General features: G+C 38.1%; 1 protein-coding gene across 2 annotated transcripts in view; it reads right to left on the bottom strand.

Moving 5' to 3' along the window:
• Positions 1-23,771, bottom strand: part of SOX5 (SRY-box transcription factor 5) — an 891,887-nt gene that overhangs the window by 748,957 nt on the left and 119,159 nt on the right. For both annotated transcript variants that reach the window (XM_081129463.1, XM_081129465.1), the window contains exon 2: positions 4,494-4,575. The gene's annotated coding sequence lies outside the window, so the exon portion shown is untranslated. The remainder of the gene's footprint in view (positions 1-4,493; positions 4,576-23,771) is intronic.

Raw genomic sequence — 23,771 nt, 5'->3', positions numbered from 1 at the left:
TTTAAATGTCATTGTCTAAAACAGGGGTTGGCACAGTATGGCCTGTGATCCAAATCCAGCTCACTCCCTGTGAAAGGAGAATGGCTTAATGAATTAACATTTACAATCAATTTGCCCGGGTGGCGTGGCTCAGAGGTTGAGTATCGACCTATGATACAGGAGATTGTGGTTCAATTCCCAGTTAGGGCTTGGTCAAGGCATGGTCAGGGCACACGCCAGGATTTCGGGCTGGATCCCCAGTAGGGGGCGTGCAGAAGGCAGCCGATCAATGACTCTCATCATTGATGTTTCTGTCTCTCTCCCTCTTCCTTCCTCTCTCTGAAATCAATAAAGATATATTTTAAAAAAACACACAAACATTTACAATCAATTTGATGCTAGAAAACATTAACTTTGAACTACAATTAAATGAAATGTCTCCCCTGCAAAAGAATTCAATTTTTCTCATTATTAGACTTCTATTATGAAAAATTTACTCAATTATCATAATTAGAATTTGAGCTATGTCAATAAAAATTTTGTGGAAAAAATTTTCCCTCTTAAAGTATTTACACAATAGTCTTAATTTCATCTCCTAGCCTACAAAGCCTAAAATATTTACTATATGGTCCGTAGCAGAAAAGAACTTTGCTGATACCTGGTCTAAAACCATCTAATCTACAAAATTGTTTTAGCCCCACCTACTACTTGCCTTTCTAATAAACAGGGGTTGGCAAAGTAGGTTTACAGTTTTGAGTACGGGAAATACAGCGTTTATTCTTATATTATTATTTATTTATTATTGCATTTTTATTTGTATTACAACTGTTAAACTACTTTTGTCCATTCTTGTAGGTATGTATGCATGCATTTGGAGTATATAAAGTAACTACTTACATAAAAGATTTACAACTAACTTCTAATGCTCCCTAAATCACTACTAGGTAAAGACCACAATAACCACCCCTGAAAATAGATTCCTATGGCAAGCTCACAATAATGGATGGTAATTATCTCACCTCAGAATAATAAAATGGAAAGGAGGTACTGATTTTACCCAATAATTTAGTTTGAAAATTACAATGCCCAATGCTAGTGGGAGTAGACAAGAAAACTCATTTATACATTAACTGTAGCAGTGTTTAATGGCACAACCTATCTGGAAAAGACTTTGGTTATAGACCCAAAAAAATCCATCAAAATATTTATACACTGTGATACAGAAAATCCACTTTTGCAAATTCAAATTATGAAACATACGCACACATAAAGATGTTCACTAAACTGTTACTTACAATACTGACCTGCCCTAACCCCCCAACCCCCCTCCCCCGTTAACAGCCCTACCTTTCACCAAACTATAGAAGCAAAAATTCTTGGAACTATCCTTTCCCTCACAACAGCATAGCCAATAATTCCTCTCATTAGTCTTCCACATCTTTTTCTTTTTCATCTCTACAGCTACTATCTTGGTTTAAGAGCCTACCATTTCTCTTATGGATTATTGCAATATCATCTTGGGGATGGGTCTGCAAAAGTGAGGCCTAAGCTTATGCAATTTGGGGGCCCTTTTAAAAAATAAGAAGGTAAAATTGCACATACAAAATCTGTCACCAATGCCAACATTAAGAGAAGCATAACAGCGGGGCAGTAATATAGAAAGCAAAAGTACTCCTCACAGCTGATTGAAGTTAAAAACTCATACTTTTTGCAAAATGTTATAAAAATATATGATCATGCAAAACAAGCTTCATTTATTGAAATTTTATTACGGTTTCTTGGCACATGCACACCCACATGCACGCGTGCGCGCACACACACACGTGTGTGTATATATATATATATATATATATTTCCTTACCAAACCGTAAGTTCCTAAGGTCTGTAATTTCTAAGCCATCTAGCCAATTACAATGCTTAAGATTAATTTTTCTAAAATAAAATTCTAAACATATTCCTTCCCTATGGGATAGTCTTGCCAATAGGATAGCTGGCACTAATCCTTCCATGATATCACCTCTACCTACTTCTCCAACCTCACTCTCTGTTGTTACAGACATGAGGCATTATTTACAGTTCCTGTATGATGTTATTTCAAGCCTCTCATACCTTAGCAGATGTTCTTTCCTCAAACTAAAATGTACTTTCTTCTCTTTTCTGGCTAACAGATTTCTTCACATGTTTCAATCCCAACTTACCTGATAAAGCTTTCCCAGGCCTGACAAGAATTGAAAGCAAGCTCTGTGGCCCACAGTCCTGCAGTATTGCACCTATCACCTATTATAAGGCCTCATTCCCTGTTGCCCCTGGTAATCTAAAAGCTCCTTCTGGGCAGAAGCCTTGTCCTAGCCTTCCTTATTTCCCAAGTGTCTGCATTAAGTAAGTGCTCAGGAATCCTCAACCTAGCAAACGAATAATAAAAGAGAAACACATATATGAAAAGGTTACTTTTATTGCTTTTGTTTATTGGTATTGTTAGCAATTTTTTACCCTTATTTTAAAATATTTTTGTTATATAGCTATATTTGTTTTATAATGGGAAATCTAATTTACAATAAAATATTTCTTTGAGGCATACTCTGATTTTCATTAGCTCTGCTGTCTAATTCTCAAAGCTCTGCACACCTGTGAGAAGCTTATTTACATGGCCAACAGTCTACTTTGCTTGGAATCATGTTTAGATCCCTGTACGCAATTAGCTAAATAAATATCATTAGTGCAGCTTCATTAAAGTGCATTTTTCTTAAATATTTCTCAGTACACATATTTCTGGGTAAGTGAACATCTATTAGAATTTTGGCAAGAAAAATCTTATAATGGACTTACTTCTATAGGTATATATTTCAAGCACTAACTGAAAAATATAATAAAATTTCTTTACCATCTGGAACAAAACAGTGATGGCTACTACAAGACTCAAATTCTGTTCCTATGCACAAAACCACTTTTCCGAATCACTATTATAATGCCTATCTCCCACAAGGATGCAATAAAAAACTGTTTTAAAAAGGAAAATATTCAAAATAATCTGATAATTCTCCTAAATACAATCCTCATTGAAGCTGAACATGTTTTCCCTTTTTTTAGTAGAGCTATTATCATCATTATCCAGTAAATGCCTACAGGAACTTTATAGCAGAGATTCTGCCCCCCCCCCTTTTTTTTTGCATGATTTAAAATATGTTGTTTTAGCTCACATTGTTTAAATGCACCCTACATGAAGCAGACAGCATACATGTGGCCTATTTAGATATAAACACAAGTCAAGAGCACAAAAATGCCAAACCACAAGACATAGGAATGAGGCCACCCAAGCTCAAGTTGACACCCTTTTAGTAGCTTCAGACCTATTTGAATCCTGGCATAATGTATACTTCTAGTTCAGGTATAAATTCACTTTTTAGCCTATGGTATGATGGTAGTGGACTGGGTCTCCCCCCAAATATGTTCCTGTTTCTCCTTTGCATAAGGTGAGTTATTCTGAGTATATGCAATGGTACGACCTTATGTCTAAGTAAGAGTTCCTTTCCTGAAGGGATCCATGCCTCGCCCAGCCTGCTTTGGTTGTTGAAGGAAAGATAGTGTTCCCCTCCTTGCACAGGCCTGCATTCAAGAGTTGCCGGAGATGAAAAGTAGTACAGCAGAAAGAACACAAGCTCTAGAGTCACACAGTTGTGGTGCAGAATCCCTGCAATGGCATTTCAAGGCCTGTGTGTAACACTGAAGCCAGGGGGCCTCTATGAACCTTGGTGTTACAGGTTGAATCGTATTTCCCCCAAATTCGCATGTTGAAGTCCTGACACCTGACATCTCAGAAAGGACATTTGAAAATAGGGTCATTGCAGATATAATTAGCTAAGAAGAAGTCATTAGTATGGGATCTAATCCAATATGACTAGTGTCCTTATAAAAAAGGGAAATTTGGACATGAGACAGACACTAACAGAAGAAAGACGATGTAAAGACACAGGGAGAAAATGCCATCTACAAGCCAAGAAGGGCTGGAGCAGATTCTTCTCTCACAGCCCTCAGAAAGAACCCACCCTGCTGACACCTTGATTTCAGACGTCTACCCCCAGGACTGTGAGACAATGCATTCCTGTCGTTTAAGACCCCCTGTCCACGGTACATTGTTACAGCAGCTCTAGCAAATCAATACATCTGCTTTCCTCAAATGTCAAATCCTTAACACAAGAGATTCAGGACCATTATAAAGATTAAAAATCACATGGTAGATACTTGAAAGAGAACAGGCTATATTTTATCATATAAAGTATAATATTTGCAGTATTTTTTTCATTTCTTTGAATCATGCATCTTTCTCCATTCAGTCAGCCAAGGAGCAGGTGCATCGCCCCTCAAAAGCTTGGTGCCTCATAAACTCACCTATAACTTGGATGCAATCTCAGAATGTTGCAAAATGGTTAAAGGGAGAATCTAAATATAATTTATATTCATCTACAGAAGAATAAAGTTACATTTCATGCACACTCAGTGTCTAAACAGAGACATACCTGCCACATGCGGGGAGGCTTGTCCAAGACTTCTAAGGACCCTCTTGAAGTATGTCTTTACACCGTGGACTGATTAAAAAGCCTAGAAGAAAATTAAGAGCTAAGTCATTTAAAGGCAGATTCATGGCATGTGGAGTCAAGGTCAACTCTTTTAAACTTTAATTATTTGGGGAATACCAGCGGATGGTGATAAACGGAGCATGACAGAATAAACACCATCTATAGGACTATAGACCCTTAAATTCCACCCAGACAGGTAAGGAGCCATCAGCAGAAAAAAAGAAAACAGTGAATCTGTTCAGTTTGTTTTTGAAATCAAATGTTCCGAATCCCAGAACACATAGAAGAGAGGAATCGTAGGAAATTTAAGGTTCCCATGCTAGGAACTTGGAATTTTAAAAAATATTCAATCTGTTTCTAATGAGAGAAGAAAAATAAATCCCGGTATGGACACAGATTGTGACAGGGGTGCTACTTCAGATAGAGTGTTCACGGTGACATTGAAGCAGAGACCAGGGTGATGAGGCGGAGCCAGAGGGAGGCACTTTCCAGGTAGAGGGAACAGGGGTACAGCAGCGCCCCCTTACCCAAGGTTGCACTGCTGGCGATTTCAGTTCCCTGTGGTCTACCGCAGTCCGAAAACATTAAATAAAAATGTTCAGAAATCAACAGTTCATAAGTTTTAAATTGCAGGCTCTTCTCACCATGCAGGCATCATACCATCTCAGGTTATCACAAGAGGGGTGAGTACGGCACAATATTTTGAGAGAGGGCATGTTCACATAGCTTTTGTTACAGTATATTGTTAGAACTGTTCTAGTTTGTCATTAGTTTTTGTTGTTATTCTCTTATTGTGCCTAATTTATCAATTAAACTTTCTCACAGATATATATATATCTGAAATATATGAAAAAACATAGTATGCACATTGTTCAGTCCTCTCCAGTTTCAGGCATCCATCTGGGGTCTCGGAATGTCTCCCGTGGATGGGGGGACTGCTGTACCAAGGCTCTGGGGGGAGAGCTCGCTAAGCACGTCCAGACCACTGTGGCTGCAGGCAGCGTGATGTGCGGGAGAGAAGCTGGAAATGAATGAGGTTGTTAAGGGCCGAGGGAAGGCCTTGGGTTTCATCTGACTCCATTAGAGCGTTCTATTCTTTCTAAAGTAAGCATTTCTGTTTTAGGTAACTGTAGACTCACACGCAGCTGTGAGAAATTAACACAGAGAGGTCCCGTGTCCTCTTGACCCACTTTCCCTGAAGGGTAACATCTTGCAAAGCTCTAGTACCGCATCAACACCAAGACAATGACCCCCATAGAGTCAAGGTACAGAACACTTCCGTCACCGTAAGAATCCCGCATGCCGCCTCTTCAGAGCCAGCCCACTTCCCTCCCACCCTCCCTCCTCCTTACTGGGCACTGGCTGGAAAAGAAGTCCAATTGGCAGTCACAAAACAGTCACGGGGACGTAAAGTACAGCCCGGGGAGTACAGTCAGTAATATTGTAATAACTATGTATGGTGTCAAAGCGAGTACTAGAAATATTGGGGGGGACACTGTAAAGTATATGATTGTCTAACCACTATACTGTACACCTGAAACGAATACAGATTAATACTGAATGCAAACTGTCATTGAAAATAAAACTTAAAAAACCCTGAAAACCATTCATCTATTCATAATTTTGTCATTCAAGAATATTATAAAAGTGAAATCCTACATTCAACGTAAGGATTTGGACATTCGTCCAGGTTGGCGTGCGCATCAACAGTTCATTCGTTTTTATTGCTGGGTCGTGTTCTGTGGTGGGATCGTTCAATCATCCCCTCACTGAAGGACACGGCGATGTTCTCAGTTTGGGGTTATTATGAATAAAGCTGTTATAAACATTCATATACAGGTTTTTTGTGTGAGCGTAAGTTTTCCTTTCTCTGGGATAAATGCCCAGGAGTGCAATTGCTGCGTTGTATGGGAGGAGTATGTTCGGTTTTCTTTAAAAACCTGCCAAACTGTTTTGCGGGATGGCTGCCCCGTTTCACGTCCCCCCCAGCAGTGCTTGAGTGAGCCAGTTTGAGGGCATTCTTGCCAGAGTTTGGTGGGGGCCCTAGTTTTTATTTTAGCCAGTCTGCTGTTTCCTAATGATTTCTAATGATCAATGATGTCAAATATCTTCTCATGTGCTTATTTTATATCTGTAGTATCTTCTCCCAGGATATGTTTCTTCATGCCTTTTGTCTATTTTCTAATTGGATTTATTTTTTTTTACCGTAGCATTTAGAAAGTTTATATTCCTAATACCAGTCTTTTGTCAGATAAATGATTTGCAAATATTTTCTCCCAGTTTGTAGCTTGTCTTTTCACCCTCCTAAAAAGTTTTTAATTTTTATAATTTTTTTAATTTGATAAAGTTTTCAATATTGATAAATTTTAGTTTACCATTTTTTTCTCTCCGATGGATGATGCTTTTGGTATAATGATGAAAACGTGTTGCCTAGCCCAAGATCATGAAGATCTTCTACTTTTTTCATAAAAGTTTTACGGCTTTAAGTTTTACATTTAAGTTTCTGACATATTTTCAGTTAATCCTTGTATAAGAATTAACACTCGGGTCAAGCTCTATGTTTTGCCTACGGATGTTCAATTGCTCGAACATCATGCTTTGAAAAGGCTGTGTCTCCTCAATTGAACTGGTTTTGCATCTTTGTCAAAACTCAGTCAGAAATATATGTGTGGGTCAATTTCTGGGTTCTCTGTTCTACTCCACTGATATACATGTCTACCCCTCTGCCAATCACACAGTCTTGATTAATGTAGCTATATAATAGATCTTGAAATTGGGTTGATTAATTCCCCCACTTTATTCCTCTATTCAAATTTCTTTGCCTTTCCATATAAATTTTAGAATAATTTTGCCTCTATCTACAAAAAAAATCTTGCTGGGATTTTGATAGCAATCGTGCTAACCCTATATATCAGTTTGGGGAGAAGTGAAATCTTTGCTATGGTGAGTCTTCCAGTCCACGAAAGTGATGTATTTATTTATTTAGACCTTCCATCATTATTATGTGGCTTTCATCATCTAAGCCCTATATATGTTTTATTAAACTTATACCTAAATATTTAATTATTTGAGTGACTGCAAATGGTACTATATTTTTAATTTTAGTGCTATTTTTATTGCTATTATATAGGAATATAATTAATTTTTGTATGTTTATCTTATACCCAACTACTTTGCTGAATTCACTTATTAGTTTCACAAGGTTTTTTTTGTGGTTTTTTTTTTAATTCTTTAGGATTTTCTAAATAAGTAATGACGTCACCTGCAAATAGGAACAGTTTGATTTCTTCCTTTCTTGTCTCTATGCTCTTAATTAACTTTTCTTATATTTTGCACTGCCTAGAAAGTTGAGCACGATGTTGAATAAGAGTGTTGAGTGCAGACATTCTTGACTTTGCTCCTGATCCGAGGGGAAAGAATTCAGTCTCACATAATTAAGAGTAATGTTAGTTGTAGATTTTTATGTGTTTTTTTAATGATATTCTATGACAAGTTGAGAAAGTTCTGTTCCTATTTTCCTTAGTTTTTTTTGTGTGTGTGTTTTTTATCGTGAATGGGTGTTGAATTTTGTTAAATGTGGTTTTTTGTTCGTTTGGTTTGGTTTTTGCATGAGTTCATAGGACCATGTGCTTGTTTCTTCTTTAACTTGCTAACATGAGGAATCACGACGATGGTTTTTTTCCTGCCTCGAGTCCCTGGAATAAATGAAATCCCCAATCGGTCCTGGTCTATAATTTTTAAAAATACATTGCTGAATTCTGTCTGCTACTATTTTGTTAAGGCTTTCTGGGTCTGTATTCATGAAGGAATACAGTGTCTAGCTTTCTTTTTTTGTACTGTCTTTGTCTGAGTTTGGCGTCTGGATTTCTAGATTAGCTCGTGTAGAGGAGGCATTACTTCTCTAAATGTTAGAATTCTCTAGTGAAACCATCTGGGACTGGGTATTTATTTTTTGGAAGTTTATAAATTACAGATTCAGTGTCCTTAATAGTTATAAGACTATTCAAATGATCTATTTAATATTGAATGAGTTGTGGTACTTTGTGTTTTTTGAGGAATTGGTCTATTTCATCAAAATTGTCAAATTTATGGGTGTAGAGTTGTCTGTAGTGATAAACACTTTCTCAATCCTGATACTGATAATTTGTCTCTTTTCTCTTTTTTCTTTGTCAGTCTTCTAGAGGTTTGTTAATTTTATCAATCTTTTCAAATAACCAGATTTTAAAAATTGATCATGTTTCTCTTTTCAATGTTATTGACTTTTGCTCTTATTATTATTTCCTCCCTTCTGCTTGCTCTGTTTTCTCTAATTTCTTGAGGTGGGACCTTAGATGATTGATTCGAGACTTTTTCTAATGTATTCCTTTAATGTTATAAACTTCCGTTTAAGCACTTCTCTATCTGGGATCCACAAATTTGAATGTTGTATTTTTATTTTCACTCAGTCAGTGTATTTTTACATCCCTTGAGGCTTCCTATTTGACCAGTGGATTATTCATAGTGTAGGCTGCCTAGTTTCTGAGTGTTCAGAGATTTTCCTGTTACCTTCTTGTTATTGATTTTTAATTTGATTCTATGGTGGTCAAAGACTGTATTCTGTATGACTTTAATTCTTTTAAATTTGTTGAGAAGTGGTCTCTGGTTCAGCATAGGGTCTGTCTTGGTGTATGTTCCATGGTGACATGAGAAGAATGTGTGTCCTGCTGCTATTAGGTGAAGCATCAATTAGAGTCTGTTGGTTACAGATGTTGAGTTTTCTATGTCCTTGTTGATTTTGTATCTAGTTTTCTATCGATTGATGAATAGGGGTGCTGAAATCTTCAGCTATATTTGTGAACTTGTCTGTTTCTCTTTTTAAATCTGTCATTTTTTGCTTCATGTATTTTGCAGCTTAGTGATTTAGCGCATGCACACTCAGAATTGCCATTCTTTTTGATGGAGCAACTTTTTGATCATATACAATATTCTTCTCTGTCACTGGTAATTTTCTTTCCTCTAAAGTCTACTGTATCTAATATTAATAATAGCAATTCCTGATTTCTTTTTATTAATGTTTGCATGATATATCTTTATCCATCCTTTTACTTTCAACCTGTCTATATCATTATAATTGAAGAGAATTTCTTATAGACAGCATATACTTTGGACATATTTTTTTAATATACTCTGACAATACATCTTTTCATTGTACTTTGACCACTTACATTTAATGTAATTAATAATATGTTAGAACTTAAATCTGCAATATGTTTCTGTTTTTTCTCTTTTTCATTTCTGTTTTCTTTTTCCTTCCTTTGTGCAACATTTTTTTTTGTAATTCAATTTTGGTTTATCTACAGTGTTTTTGAATGTCTCTTCGTACAGCTTTTGTAGTGGTTGTTTTAGGTAAGACATACATATACATAATTTATCATAGTCTGATGGTGTCATCAGTTTACCAGTTTGAGTGAAGTATGTCATGATTCATACCCTATTGAATAAGTCTGCAAATTGGTGAGAGGACCAAACCAAAAATGTAAACATCAGAAAAAATGTAGCCATGTGAGATATTCTTCCTGTTTTCCCCCAAACTCTCCTGTCTTTTCCCCATCTAGAACTACACATGCTGTCATATCTCCACTACAAAGAGAACTGAGAAATTAATTGGGATTAGTGAGGGGAGAAAAATAAAGAAAATCTGACTGATTTAAAACACCGAGATTTCTGTCATGATGTATACTATTTTGCATAGACAAATTTAAAGAAAATATCTGAGAGGATGTGTTTTCTAACATATTAAAGTGAATAGAAATCTGAAAATATTTGAAGTCTGATCAAAATTTTCCATTTGTTTTATTTATCGTGGATATGGACTATCAACAATTCATAATCTGTTAAAATTATACAGAGGCTTAACAATTACCTAGGCTATCGTTCACCTTTGATAGAAAACACATTTGAGAGAGATAAAGTTAACTTGCACAAGGTCATAGGCAAGCAAGTAACAGAGGTAAGCCTAGAACTGAGGTCTGATGTTACTGAGCTATGCAGTGAGGAATAAAAATATTAATTTTTATCAAAAGTATGTCAACAATCTGCTTGAGAATACAGTTATGCTTCATTTTCTGAAGGAAGGCAAAATAAGAAAGAACATGGCAGATGGGATATCATCACTCATCCACACTGGAATCTAACCAGGACACCGGGGTTTAAACTTATCCACTTGCCAAAAGTATCAATTGATAACAAATAAATGGCCCAACCACCGATATTACTGCAGACACTGGCCCACAAGAGGTTCCAAAAATGAAATTTTAAAAGTTAGCATGTCCTTTTACATTGTGTATCAGTGAATTTTCCCCCCAACTACTCCGGTTACCACAGAGTGGCAAATTTGAAGGACACTGGCATATTTTCCACATTATGAATTTTTCCTCACTTTAGATGTAAAAACATTTGAGTGTGTGCAAAAGGGACCATCCCCAATTTCCAAAATATTTTTTATGCTCCCTGACTCATTTTAGAAAAGATCAAACCTTTAGCTTGTAGTCCTGAGTGACAGACTTCCCCTTTTAGTCATGAATCTACGATCCAAACTGTAGAAAAAGTTCTCACTCTATATCTCCCATTTACATTCACAGTCAGATACTATACTTAAGTAAGAGTTTTATTTACTTGGACTCAAATCCATTACTTTCTTCCTTTATTTTTACTCATTTCTTTTCTCTGAAATGTATCCCAGTATTTTTATTAGCCTTGAGCATGCAAACATACAGATCTGTGAATTGATGAGATCTTCCTATTCTTTTTAGAATAGATTTGCTTTGATTAAATGTCTAAATTGCCTCTACTTAGATGCTTTCTATATTTGAACAAATGCCTGATCTTTCTGGAAAAAAAAATAATAATAAAAATAATCCTTTAACAGCTGACCTCCTGGCCAAATACACACACATATTGTGTTTACTCCAGGGAACAACTCGGATCACAAGCTAACTTGGGTTCCTTGACCTGATGCCAGCAGAGGGTAAACGTGCTAATGCTCTGCACCAAAGTGAGAATTCCAATGCCCTTCCATTCCGGCTCAGTGGGCTGCCAATGACAGAGCACAGTTCAGCATCAGGTAGAGAGAGCCGTCTGCCTTCCACTCAACCAGTGGAGCCACACGGGATCAGGAGCCGGTCAGGAAGAAGCGAAGGTGCTAAACACCCCAACAGGGAAGTATCCGACTCAGAAAGAAAAAATTAAGCTATACAGCTGCCACTGTGTCCAACTCTTTAACCAGACAGAACTTCCACACTCCTAGACTCCTTTTTTGACAAGAGGAGAGGAGGTTGCAGAATCTGTATTCACACATCCAATGTCGTGCTCTCACCACGTGCCTATGGTGCTCCCTCGTCAACAGAGAGTTTACCCTTGCCTGTTTCTCTTTTTCAGGATTTCTACTCCAAATCCCCAGCACACTTAGAGCAGTGATCTCAGAGGCATTTGTGCAGCCGACGCAAATTATATTTCCTGAAGATGGAATGGAAAGGAAAAGAAGTGTAAAAGCCCCAAAGTGACAGCTAAAACCATAACAGCTAATGAAAGCTCCTGACATTTTTCAGTAGTTTGCTGTGTAAATGCCCCCTGCTAATTTAGAAAAAACTCTGTGGTTTATGACATGAAAAGGTAAATCAGATATACCCCTATGCTGATGTTCATGGACTGAAGATGAAACTATGCTTTACCAGTTAAAAATCAGTAGGTGAGCAGACCAAGTACCTTCACTATAGACCATGAACTGTTAACAGGATGATAATCTATAAATCCATTTTTCATTGTTTATAGGCCACCTTTCAACATAAAAGGACTCATTCCCCTTCCCAGCCACAGTATTGCCATAGGTTAAGTGTAAACTCTAAGATAACTGACTTTTGGTTTGGATAAGAAAACATATAGCATTTTAATGCATTCTATAACACAAAGTCATTATCCCTGATTAGAAGCCAAAATCGTGGGAAAACACCAAATTCTATATTCTAAAACCAAAAAGTGATCCCAAATTAACCCCTCAGGCTGACATAGTAAAGACTGAATGGATAAAGACAGTAAGAACTACATACCGGTCGGTGGATTTGGCTGGTAAAGTCTGTTTCATCCTAAAGCTCTTAGCCCAACTGGAGAGTGCAGAGTAAAACAGTATTATTCGAGCCACCTCTACAAATAGGATGAAATTCCTTGTCCTCATATTAGTGTCATAGAAAGTTCAACCTATCTCTGAGTACAAAGTCAAATTAAATATATTGTTGAGCAATAATCTGCAACGTACTTTGTTAGATGGTGTGGAGAAAACAAAGTCATTAAAACTTATTAATAAAGGAGCTGTGATCTAAGGACTTCAAAGTTGGAAAAGTCATTAGCAGAGAAGGAACGAAAGTGAGGAATGCATTCCAGAATGTTAGGAAACAGGTTGTAATCACAAAACATATGTTTGCGTGTTAATGTACAAAAAAATTAAATAGCACCTGAAGCACAATAATGTCCAAAATTATAGAAAACTCATCTTAGACATCTGAATTCCTTGGGTCAGGAGAGGAAGGGGAAGCCTTAGAGCTGCAGTGAAGCGGTGGGTGGTCTCTGGGAGGCACTGAGGGGGAGGAAGAACCGGAAGAACAGGGCCTGCTGGCAGGCCCAAGCAAGAGCAGGGCAGGCTGGGGGTTTTGGAAGGAGCCAGAGATAACAGGACCCGTACACTTTCATCTCAGGAGCTCTAAGAATCAGAGCTTCAGCATCTGCAGCTCACTCTACCCTGTTTTTTTTTTGTTTTTTTTGCTCCTCAGGTTTGGCCAAGTGTCTTTCCATTGACCGATCTTGAACTAGCCCGTGTAAAATACTCATGAATCTCCACTTTCTACCCGGTTACCTCTGCAGGCAATGGAGGGAGATTTCAGTGGCCAATCTGCTTCTGCTCAGAAAATGTCTCTCCACTGACAACATCTGAAATCTCTTTGTCAAGTATAGTGTCTTTGGAGCCACAAAAAGTTATGAAAGTATTCAAATGAAAAGATCTGAATAGAGTAACATCGTGACTGAAACACAGCCTGAGGAAAGCAAATCCAGTCACTCAATTAGCATGCAATTATTTTCAGATAAGCATTCACTTCCTGATTTGGCAAAAGACATGAAATTGTATGAGGAAGTAGGGGCACTGAGTATCTGAAGAGGCCTCCCACTGAAGATACATATATAAGGTCCATACAGTATACAGGTTATTTTTATTTTGAGCACTGATACTCAGTTTAATAAAAATACTGTAATTATAGCAAAGTAGTTACTAGCATAAACTCTGGAGTTTATGCTGGGTTGAATCTTTCTCGCTGGGTGATTTGGGGCAAATTACTTAATCTCTAAGCCCGGCTCTTATCTATAAATTAGAAATAGTACTTATCAGAGTAATTGTTATTCAGAATCTTGTTGAAAAATCATGATGCCCCAATTCTCAGACTTCATGGTTTAAATAGGGTTGGCCCACACCCCCACTTGAACTTTAGGCATCACTGCTTAGGCCTGAGAAATCTTTGAGCAGTTCTGGGAAGCTATGTGGGGATCCCCACCACCCCAACAATTTCTGGAAAGATCTCGCGATACCTCTTTCTCTGTCTCTCCCTCCCCCCTCCTTCCTTCTTTCCTGCTTCCCTCTTTTCCTCATCTCTCAGTGACTGAGGTTATTGAGAGCCATTCAAACCTGAAAAAGTCAATCAAGAGGAAAGCAAAGCTAAGACATGGGACAACAGAGTAAGAGACGGACGCCTGGAGATACCCTGTGATCTTAAAGGTTATTTTCTGCTAAAGTACTGTAGTAGGCAGTTAGACAGAAGGTCATCAGGGTTGAAAGCCCCAGGTGCATAGCATAGGACAACTGTAGGGTGGGACCTTGTCCCCAGGGTGGCCTTTCCTCCCCTAGCATACCCCTAGCATATCGCTGGTTGTGTGATTTGGACCCCCTGACCTTTCCTCCCTAGAGATAACATCTAGGCCTCAGTTATATTTCAGCTCCAGGCTCAGAAAAGCAACAAAACCAGCCACAGCTGACCTCAGGACGGGCTGCATTGACTAATGACCCCCTGCCCTGGTGCCGGCCATCAACCAGTGGAGACCACAATCCTGAAAGGACACACCTGGAAACTGCTGAATATTCTACTAAGATCTTCCCCTGGGACCTCCCCTAAAATCTCCTCCCCTAAAACCCTGAGGACAGAGGACCCAGTGCTCTCCCTCCCGGGAGCAAGCCGTGCCTTTCCCTTTCCTTTCTCCCTCCTCCTCCCCCCAGATGCTGTTACCATTACCTTCCTCACTTCCAAGCACCAAGGCCCTTTCCTTTGCCTCTGTAACTTATTTCCTAAACCCATTTCTTCTAGCAATTGCTTCTTCTACCTCTGTGATTTACCCAATAAATGTTCTCTTATAGTATGAGTCTTGGCTCTGAATTCTTTCCTAGCCAGAACCCAAGTACCAAGGTTGTTGAACCCGGGTCCAGTGTGACCCCACCAGTCTAACACCTGGTGCCGTTCCTGCCGCCTACAACAATACCACTATATTCCCATTCTGGCTTCAACTTTTCTGAGACAGGTTTTTGTCTAATCTACTGCATGGATATTTTTGTGTGCGTGTGAGGAAGAAATGAGATAATGCCCATAAAGTATTTGTTTTGGTCATATAACAAATGCTTAATAAATGTGAGCTATTTTTTATGTCCAGAATGAGAGGTTCTTTAAACTTCATCTTCCAAGATGACTACATGAAAAAAAATTTTTAATGGGGCTCATTAAGATATCAGGGTTTTTATTTTCAAAGTCATAATTAATAATAGATATTAATAATAGCTCAAAAACATAGAATAAAAAAGTCTCAAAAGGCAGCAGATGATCTAAACAACAAATGAACTGATTAAAAAATAACAACGTCATCAGAGGGAAGAGTAAAAACATCCTGAGGCCTGGCTTGTCACCAAAGGCTTCATAGACATAGTATTTGAGCTGGGTTTTGAGGAACAGGAAAGAACTGGGAGGTTGGAGAGCAGAGCAGACAATATTCCAGGAATAGATTTAGAAAAATATGAATGGTGGTGCTGGAGCCCAGGACACTCTTTGACCTAGAACAGAGTTTGAGAGAAGCCATGGAAGAACAGCTGGAACAAAAAGCTCAATGGGAATGACAGCTCTTATGGGCAAGTTTAATTGCATTTTGCAAAAGTTGGTCTTCACTGAGCTCATCTAGAGCTACAAAGGAATGCCATTAGGTTGCTCATGCAATTCATACTTGGTGAAATTTTTAAAATAATAAAAATCAGAGAAATTGTTTGAAAGATTTTTATCGCCAAATCACATATCTTTGGCTACATTATATCATATTGTTATTTTCTACTTTCTTACTCCAACTGTAATTGTTCATTATTTTACGCATGCTCTAAAGACAAACAAATGAACATATACAAATATATATACAAATAAGCTCTAAGGCATAATGTAATAGTTATTGTGGTTTTCTACTAAATATTCTTTCCTCAGCATGTAAGAGCTGTGCAGTGTGAGGGAGTGAACCCAACCTCTGGGCTGGGTCCTGCTAAATTTAAGGCAACCATGGTAATCCCATCCTTGTTACCAGTGGTTAGTTGGTGAACCCACGTCTATGCCAATCTATCAACAGCATTTCCCTGCAAACATAGTTGGGATCCAGGAAGGGACATATGATGCTATGTGGGCCAATAAAACGTGAGATTTGCTTCTGGAAAAGACATTTTCTCATTGTTAAGAAAGAGGCCTCAAAAAAGATGCTCTTTTCCTCAAACTCTACGGTTATGAGGCCTGGAACTGCAGATGCCATCTGATTTCAATTAAAGAATAAAGCTGACATACGGAGTTATGAAGGGCAGAGTTCAGGGAACTGCAGAGAGAAGATGCTGAAAGCACTGGACAAAGTGAACCAAATAATCTACTCTACCTCTAATATCTGGCTATTTGAAATAATTTCTTTCTTTATAACTAAATCTGGTTGGACATTTTTTAAAAACTACCCTAATTTCTGCCCAGCCAGCATGGCTCAGCAGTTGAGCATTGACCTATGATCCATGAGATCATGGTTTGATTCCGGGTCAGGGCATATGCCTGGGTTGCAGGCTCAGTCCCCAGGGGGGATGTGCAGGAGGCAGCTGATCAATGGTTCTCTCATCATTGATATTTCTCTCTCTCTCTCCCCCTCTCCCTTCCTCTCTCTGAAATCAATAAAGATATTTTTTTTAAGAAATTAGGGTAGTTTTAAATTTAATTTTATTATTATTATTATTTTTAAATATGTCTATTGATTTCAGAGAGAGGAAGGGAGACGGAGCGAGAGAAACATCAATGATGAGAGTCATTGGTCAGCTGCCTCTTGCACGCCCCCTACTGGGGATCGAGCCCGAAACCTGGGCATGTGCCTTGACTAGGAATCAAACCATGACCTCCTGGATCCCAGGTCAATGCTCAACCGCTGAGCCATGCCTGGCCAAGCTACCCTAATTTCTTATAAAAGTACTCTAATGACCGAGTATTTTTGTATCATTTGCAAATGGCTGTGATCCAATAATATACCTAATCTCATGGCCCTCTTGTAAGTCTTAGAGCCTCCAGAAGACTCCAAAAAGTGGAAATCAGGACAGGTAAACCCATGGAATGGAGGATCCAGATGCATTTGAAATCACCAGTCCAGGTGATCCATTTCATATAAGCAAACACCATCCTCTGAAAAGAGGAGTCAGTTATCAAAGTCACCCAGACTGGTCCAGGCATTCTTGTCAAATGAGGACACTCCAAAACTGTACCTAACTAGGGTTCTAATAAACACAAAAACTTTAGATCCCACAACTCTACCCTTCTTCTTTCCTCCTACACAAATGGTATGAGCAGGGGCATTTTATTCTGGGGTCATATTAGTTTAAAGAGTTCTTTATAGATGAGGCCCAGCCTGAAAAGGGTTTTCTGAACAAGCAAATATTACTGACCCTGACTTTCTGTTTCATTGCCAAATGATGTGTTGGGGTGTAATCTATAGGAGTGCAATTAACCATTTAAGCCAACTATGATATGGGCTATATTCACTTGGTAAACTGATGATAATTCTGCTAGTGTTTACTCCCTTAATTAAAAAAAAAAAACTATATATATATATGTTTTTATTGACCTTAGAGAGAGAGGAAGAAGGGAGAGAGAGAGAGAAACATAGATTGGTTGCCTCCCGCATGCACCCCGACCAGGGATCCAGCTGCAACTTGGGCATATGCCCTGACCAGACTCGAACCAGCTACCTTTCCTTCCGGAGCATGGAATGATGCTCAACAAACTGAGCCACACTGGCCAGGACTCCCTTAATTTTTTAAAAATAATTTTTAGATGTTTAACTACAGAAACATATGAGTAATATAATGTATATGGCAATTCTGAAGAAATTACTACAGCAGATAAGCATTGGTAAATGATGACCAATATAAAACAATCATGCTAAAAAATAAAAGTAGAACTCTATGAGTAAGAGGCTGTACAGACAGTAACTTGTATAAGGTTTGATCACCAGTAGTCAAAAGAGAGCCAAGTATAAGTAGAAACTGTGAAAAAAAGACTGTCCACAGCATCACACCAAAGAAATACTAAGATCAGAAATATTTTAAATGTATACCTTCTGTTGACAGCTAGAAGATGACACTCTTCCTTGGTTGAAATATGGTTCTAAATTTCTAATATACTTCATACATATTAAGACAATTTTATTTATTTTTAATACTCACCTGAGAATATGTTTTTATTTATTTTAGAGAAAGAGGAAGGGAGAAAGAGAGATAAATCAATGTGAGAGAGAAACATTGATCGGTTGCCTCCCGTACGTGCCCTGACTGGGATCAAACCCATAACCGTTTTGGTGTATGAGACAACACTCCATCCAACTGAGCCACCGGCCAGGGCTACATTAGGACAATTTTAAATGCCTTTGTTTTGACATGAAATTTGATATCTCAAAAGTAATACTTGAGTACTGCAGGTGAAAATTCTAAGCATATAAAATAGCACTGTCTATTTAGGCCTATAAATAGTGACCAAGACAGTAGCAAAGAACATACCTAGTATCACAAAACAAGGTTTCTTGGCTAATGGATGGAGGCAGGGTACGTATAAAATGCACCTAGAACATTTTGACATACCAGATACCAACAAAGCAATCACAGATGACTACAGTTATGTCAAAAGCATTCAGGTGCCACCTGAAAGGGTTTCCATTGGTCAAAGATGAGACAATTTGAGCTTCAAAACCAATAAGAATTGTAATAGATCACACTCATCAAACATGCTTAAATTCATTATTTCATGATGATACTTAAAAGAAATTACTCAGTTATCTTCTGAGGATGACAGGAAGCTATTGCACCTAAGTGGTAAAATACCCCCCACTTCCATGTCAAACACATCCCTGTTCTCCTCTTGTTTGCTATACAGAAAAGTTAAATAGGATACAAACTTTTGTTACTGGATAAACACCTATTAGCTGAAAATATTCTTCTTTGTTGAAAAAGATAATGGGGCATTCATTACACTAAAAGTGTGCTCTCTTTTCTTTGCAGATCCTATCAGAATGAGTGAAAGAATGTACTGATTCTAATGTTTCCTTCTTTTACAAATCGAACAACCTCCTTTCCAAACCATTAGCTTCATTTAATGTCACCAACCCTTATCAAACCTGGACAAAGGATATTCTTCGGAGATGTTTATCCTTATTGCAGGTTGGTCACAGCTACAATTTAAAAGCTCACTCTAATCCCATCTCTGAAGGTTGCCTACACAGTGACAAGGTGAAATCTGTTCCATAAAATCCAAGAATAGGAAGGTCCATGGATGTCTAGGCAAATGGGTATATCAATGCTTACTGTTTTTAATGAAAATCATTCATTACACTCCTTGCTATAGTTTCACCACACATCATGAGTGGTGTTTCATATTTCAAAGATATCCTCAAATAAATGGAATAAATCAGTACTGGATATAATCAATATTACTAACATAAATTAATATCTGGTTCTCTTATCTATTTTACATCCTGATGAAATTGGGAGTGACCCTGTGATTAGTCCTAGCAAAGAAACAGAAGTGCTGTTTATCACTTTGGTAATAAAGTATTGAATTGTTACTCCTCAACTCTGCAGCCTCCCTTCCCTGGGCTGGGAAGCAGGTGTATATGGAAATACTCTGAATTCAAAGTCTGGAAAGCTAACCCAGCTTATGGACGATAGCTGACCTGCTAAATCACCTGAACTCACAACAGAGCTTGTAAATGAGATTTTAAGGTTGTTCATAACAGCAGCATAACTTATTCTAACCCAAATGAGGTGCTACAATTTGATATTTTTCTCAAAAATACTTTCCACGGAGATCTAATAAAACTACCCACGTATATTGATTTATTGAGGTCAACCAAATTAGTTGGATTATAGAAATGTAAGAAATTAGAATGAATATTTGCAGGATTGTGAATTGTTTGAAAATGTTAACTATATTTGATAAATCATGCCTAATAACAATAAAACAGCAAATCTGTACCCATGTAAATAGAAATTTATTCTAAGACTTCTCTACTGACACAGAGAATGGTATGAATATCATGTGCAGTAGCCACTCCAAGCCTAATTCTACCTTAAGAACTATGGAAGGACATAGGTAAAAAGCAGTGGTTGATGACATTTATAAAATCTCTTAAGTCTCAACTGATTCTGAAAGAAACTGATAAGGCTTATATTTTCTTGACCTCCTAATCCTTGGAACCCAAAGTACTTAGTAAATAAAATTTGTCTTCTATGACTCCCTCAAATCTACTAGCTCTGGTTGATCTAGTATATGACATCAAGGAATACTGAAAGTATAGAAGTCCATTGTGAGATTTTAATAAGAGAAATTCCAAAACTTTTGTTTGATGCCTTCTCTATATAGAAATACAAGAGAACTTTTAAAGTGGAACTTTGTATCTCTCCTTACACAGAGAGCATTTCATCTAGCAAACAGTATGTAAAAATCATACAACATTCCTAGGAAATATAATCACCTTTTACCCAAATCCTCAACAATCAACAATTTGAAATACCATTGCCTGCTGAACACATGGGTATTTACCCGGGTCATGAACTAAAATGGTAATTGTCCCAAATATTTCTAGTCATTTGATGGGTGCCATAGGAACTTAAATAGACATGGTGGTGACAGCAATGTATGGACTACTGATTTGAGTATCCACAAAGGTGTCCTACGAGGTCTGCTAGCCCAAAATGACCTGGTGGCTTTTGAGATGTGCAGGTACCATCTGACACTACACAGTAATGATAGGGCTGCATGGAAAGAGGAGATAAGAGCTCCAGTATGCATCTTTGGCAGGAAAATCCACAACATTTCATTTTTTTAAAAAAAGACAGTGGGCAATAATTATACAGTTTAATTATCCCTTTGGGTTCCACAAAGAGCTAAAAAAATATGAAATCACCAGCCACCAATCTGCTACCTGTGGCAGCTGAAATATATTATAGTGGAATTTTAGGGCAAATATTGAAATGAGCATGTCCAACTTGTTTAGAAAAGAATCTCCAATCTAAGGAGAATTGACAGCATAGCTTTAAAAACAGATAAAGAACTGCCTCAAGGATCTGTCTTGCTTCCTTACTTTTTAAAACTAATACCTTCATTTGCATAGTAATAACCCAATTATTGTAAGATTAGGTGACTGGAATCTCATTATTGCTATTTCCACAAAACAGTCAATATTCTATCCAATACCTTTTAATGTTACGCACCTTAAAGCATAATTATTTCAATATACCCTCATTCATCTTTAATGTAATTTTCTTTTTTTAAAAAAACACCTTGCTATAATTGTTGGTTTTTTGGAATATATTAGGGTTTAAACAAGCACTTTCCCCCTCAGGCTGCTATGAGAACAAGCAGATGCAACCAATAGCTTGGGGGCATCTCTGCCTTTCCCCGCCTCCCCAAGAGTAAGTCCAAGAGACCAAAAGCACAAACATTGCTACTGAAAACTGGCAGTAAGTACCTCCACACTCTTCCTAACACTGAAGCTTCCCCTTCTCTTTCATTTGACGCCCCACAAAAGATGCTTCCATAATGAATTTTGGTCTAAGGCAACTCCAAAAGTGTTAGCAAATACATTCTGTTAAATTTCAAATTGTAATATGGGCTCTTTTCTTTTGTGTCCCCCCCCAGACCACACTGAAGTACAAACACACACACAAAAAAACACACCCCAGACAGCTGACATATTGGGGAGACCATCTGCCTGCTATAGGTTTACCTGCCACAGGCTTTTACAGTTTCATTTATAAGATAATCAGTACAGTAAGTGGCTTGTTACCAGGTTAATGGCAGAAACAAAGCAAGGAAAATAGACAGGAGAGAGAGAGATAGGACTGTCTACATGAAGACACTACAGAGCCACACATGCTATTACTTCAAAAAGATATCAAAATTAATGTACAGTGAAAATAGCAGTTAGATTTTGTCGTGAGAGGGCTGTGGGATGGAATCTGGTGTTAACACTCCTTGACTGGGGCCTACTGACTACATATTCTTCAGGATGTTAATCTCTCTGTAGTTTGTGAATGAACACACATTATTCATGAGTACAATTCATGGAAAGAAGCACTGTGTTCCTTAGTCAATACCAACTAAGTTTTCTCAAGATGTAAACTTCATTAATCATGAACATGATTCATTGGTATGTTTCACATGTTTTAATGCACAGGCATTAAATGCTCCTGAGCGTCCACCTAACCACAATCTCATCACCACATACCCAAACCATCAAGCCACGCTCCACAATTCCCATCCTTGATCTTTGAAGGGAATGTCAAGGCTGGCCAACACTCTTCTGCATGTTTAATGAATTTTAGGAGCTACTAACTCTGTATTTTGTCATTTTTTACAACAAAGGGGAAACCACCATTCTTTAAAATAAATTTTGTGGCTGTCAGTTTTCCCCTCAAACAGAAAATGTATTAGCAAATTTCTGATTTAGTAAGCCTTTACTGGAATAAAGTTGTATGGCTTATCTCTTTCAAGTTCCTGGGCTGCTCCTCAGTAACTATTCAGAGCAACAAGGACATGAGTCAGACATTTAATATAACCCCCATCGCCACCTCCTTAGTGAAGACTAAACTCACAGGGCACATTTTGAGTCAAGATCACTAGTCTCAGTTTGTGGTTAAAGTAGAACTGGACTTCAGGTCTCCAAACTCCCATTCCAGAGTTCTTCCTATATCCTCTCCCACATATTTAAATTCCAGGTTACACTATATTGATTGAGTGCAGTTATGTTTTCATCTCTCAGTGAGAAACATACCAAAAAGATGGTCAACCAAAAAAACCTAACCAACCAAACAAAACCAAACAACCAAAAACCAAAGAGCAATATTTAAAGACATCATTACACACTAGCTATCAGACAGTGTATTGCTTTACATTAAATCTCAGAACCCTTATTTACCGTCAAAAAGCTGAAGTCCGAGAGGTTTAGAAAACTGCTGTAGATCACAGAATAACAAGTTCCAGAGTCAGGATTCAAAGCCAGGTCTGTCTTAAAGAGAAAGCATATAAGTTGCTGTCATAAAAACTAAGATTTCATATAGAATTTCCTTTGCTTTTGGCCTGAACTCTCGTAACCCTCTATCTTTGCCGAACACTCCAGACAGCACCGTCCCGCAGGCAGAGACTGTCCTGGATGAAGGCGACCCCGGACAATTCAGTCTCCAATAAACCAGCCGTCTCAGGCCGCTTTGTCTTTGGGCACGATCTTCCCTTTCACTGTGACGCCCTCACCTTCCCCGATTGCCTTTACCCCTCGTTATTTACCTACTACATGCTCATTCACGCCTCAAATCCTGCTCACTCATCACCTCTCTGGGAAGCCTTGTCCTCTCCAGCACCTTCCAGAAGAGCTCATCTTCCTTTCCCCTGCTCCTTCTGAACGTTTAAACTACATATTCGATTATTGAGCATAATTACTAGTGGACATGCCATCTCCCCTGAGGAAAGCTCCTTGAGGGCTGGGCTTAATCCGTCTTGCTGTCCACACTCACATTTACTGTTACTGATACACCTGAAGCAGAGGTGCTGCTTCACAGATGTTCCACTGTCACTGGATTAAAGATATCTGTGCGAATTCACTTTTCGTAACTGT

Source organism: Miniopterus schreibersii, assembly GCF_964146895.1.
Source record: "Miniopterus schreibersii genome assembly, chromosome: 2".
Classification (NCBI taxonomy): Eukaryota; Metazoa; Chordata; class Mammalia; order Chiroptera; family Miniopteridae; genus Miniopterus; species Miniopterus schreibersii.
This window is presented reverse-complemented; position numbering and strand designations above follow the sequence as displayed.